Source organism: Chrysochloris asiatica, unplaced genomic scaffold (assembly GCF_000296735.1).
Source record: "Chrysochloris asiatica unplaced genomic scaffold, ChrAsi1.0 scaffold00197, whole genome shotgun sequence".
Taxonomy (NCBI): Eukaryota; Metazoa; Chordata; class Mammalia; order Afrosoricida; family Chrysochloridae; genus Chrysochloris; species Chrysochloris asiatica.
In genome coordinates, this window is record NW_006408715.1 from 71,299 (window position 1) to 73,895 (window position 2,597).

Consider the following 2,597-nt stretch of genomic DNA (forward strand, 5'->3'; position numbering starts at 1 on the left):
TTTGAGCAACCAAACTAGGCCCAGTGTTTCTCAGTCTACTGCTCCTAGGCCTGCGCCCTACAAAACATCATCTTGTACTTCTCTCCAGAGGGATAATGTTCCCGCTGTTGTGGCCAAGCTGCAGTCAGCACCTAAACCTCAATCCCAGTTTTTACTCCAAGATTTTGCTTTCCAACCAATTCCATGGAGGAAACCCAATGTTCCTGAGCCAGTCATGTCAACGCCCATCACAAAGGAGCAGAGGCCAGAGCGTGAGGCTATGAAGAGGAAGGCTCAACAAGAACGTGAGAATGCTGCCAAATACACCTCTTTGGGAAAAGTGCAGTTTTTCATTGAGAGAGAGAGAGAAATGGAATTTTCTCGATATTATGGTTATGTAATATAAGAGCTGCCAGGATTTTTGGTGTCATGTTGGGTAGCAGTGTTTTTTCCATATATACAAGTATGGGTAAATAAAAATTTTTCTATTTATTCTCTATTGTAAAAATTTAACAAAAATTAATAAAGAACTATAATTAATAGGTGCATAATAAAAGACCTTTGAGTTTTGAGATATTGTTAATGGCTGGTTTTCTTTGGTGTGGCAGAATAAAAACTGCATTAGAAAGAAGAGAACTTTGGATGATAGAGTTGGGGGGGAAGGCCAAGAATTGAGAATTGAATAATGAATTTGGTCTAAAGCCTCAAAGACCAAAGAGAGAGAGATTTTATGGGCTTAATAAAAGTAGAGGTGGGGGAAATGGCAGAAGTAAGAGGCAAGGTATGAGGTTAGAGTTAAAAAATAAATTTGGGACAGGCAGGAGAGAACAAATAAGATGGCAGATCTGGTAGAAGTGCAATGAGGAGCTCCGTCAGCAACAACACAGAATACCGGACCAAGCAGCCTCAGGGGATGGTGCCAGAACTCTGAACCACATATAAAGGAATATTTAGACGGTTAGAAGGCTTACAGCTAGGGGAATTTGTAGCAGAAGTAAGGAATCCATTGCTTTCTAATTTAAGATGCTAAGTTGCTCCCAGAGCCACCATCTTGGGGAAGACCAAGCAGGGGAAGGATCAGAGTAGCCACGAATACCTGACAGAATTGCGGAGATGTTGTTGTTGTTAAGTGCCGTCGAGTCGGTTCCGACCCATAGCGACCCTGTACAGGGTTTCCGAGGGTGTAAATCCTTACGGGAGTAGAAAGCCTCATCTTTCTCCCACGGAGCGGCTGGTAGTTTCGAACCGCTGACCTTAAGGTTCGCAGCTCGATTCGTAACCACTACGCTACCAGAGCTCCTGAACTGCGGAGATAAAGGTGTGGAAATTCTTTTTTTTTTTTTTTTTAATCTGTTCATTGGTCTCCGGCTGTATGTGCACCTACATTCAGGTAACTAGAGGGGGGACCTGAGCGAGTGGACACCTCATCCCCACCCCCAGAGGATTCTACTATGCACGCTCACAGATATTGAAATTTAAAGTGAGAATTTCCACTTAAAACCAAACACCACTGGAAAACAGCCACAGCCGGCCATGAACTGTTTATTACTATGAAAAAGGGCTCAACAGGGACTGTGGAGTGGGACTGGTAAACTAAAAAGGAAATAGGCTGAAAGTTAAATACTGAGTTATATCACAACAACCAACAGTGGCATCTTTAAATTTTTCAGGAAGAGTGAAAAGGGAAGCCCATCTCCTGATCACATATACCTGGAGGCAATCAGAAAGCATAAAAATTACCAAAATACAAATCCATCTAAGTTTTAAGGTCACAGCTAACCACTGAATATGCCCCCAAAACAGAAACTGATGACCCTATCAGCACATGTCCAGAAACAAGATAAAGTGACTGAGGCAAATGAGATGGAAGTAGACCTACAATCCATACTGGAAGATGGGTGAGCTTTGGAAATGCCTGAGAAGGAATTCAGAAAAATGATTATAAAATGTTCCAAAACAATACAATGGAGTTGAAAAACATAAAGAAGAATTCAGGAAAGCGCTACAGGACCAATCAAATAAGATAGACACAGCATTGGAAACAATTCAAAACCTACAGAAAGAGGTTCAAACAATTAATAATAGAATATCAGAAATGGACAATACAGTGAAAGGGCAAAGGAGTAGAACTGAAGAGATAGAAGACAGAACTAGTGAGCTAGAAGACAAATCTCTCAACACTACTAAGATAGAAGTGCAAGCAGAAAAAAAGATTAATAAAATCTGAAGAAGGCCTTAGATTCATCATGTTGAACAACATGAAGAGGAATAACTTAAGAATTACTGGCATTCTGGAACAGGAAGAATCACACAAATCCACATAAGAGATAGTTGAAGAGCGTCTGGAAGAAAATTTCCCTAACATCCTGAAAAGTGAAAAGATAATCATTCAAAAAGCTCAACGAATCCCAGGAAGAATAGACCCTAAAAGACAGTCACCAAGACATACAATAATCAAGCTCTCCAAAATCAAAGATAAGGACAGAATCCTGAAAGCAGCTAGGGAAAAGAGAAGTGTAACATATAAAGGCAAGCAAATCAGATTAAGCTCAGATCTCTCAACAAAAACCATGCCAGCACACTGACCGCCTAAGACAGGCAGCGTCCCTTAAACAAAT

The 2,597-nt window shown here is 40.8% G+C and overlaps 1 pseudogene; it reads left to right on the plus strand.

Annotated features, from left to right (window-relative positions):
* Positions 1-385, plus strand: part of LOC102832310 — an 8,202-nt pseudogene extending 7,817 nt beyond the window's left edge.
* The last annotated feature ends 2,212 nt before the right edge of the window (positions 386-2,597 follow it).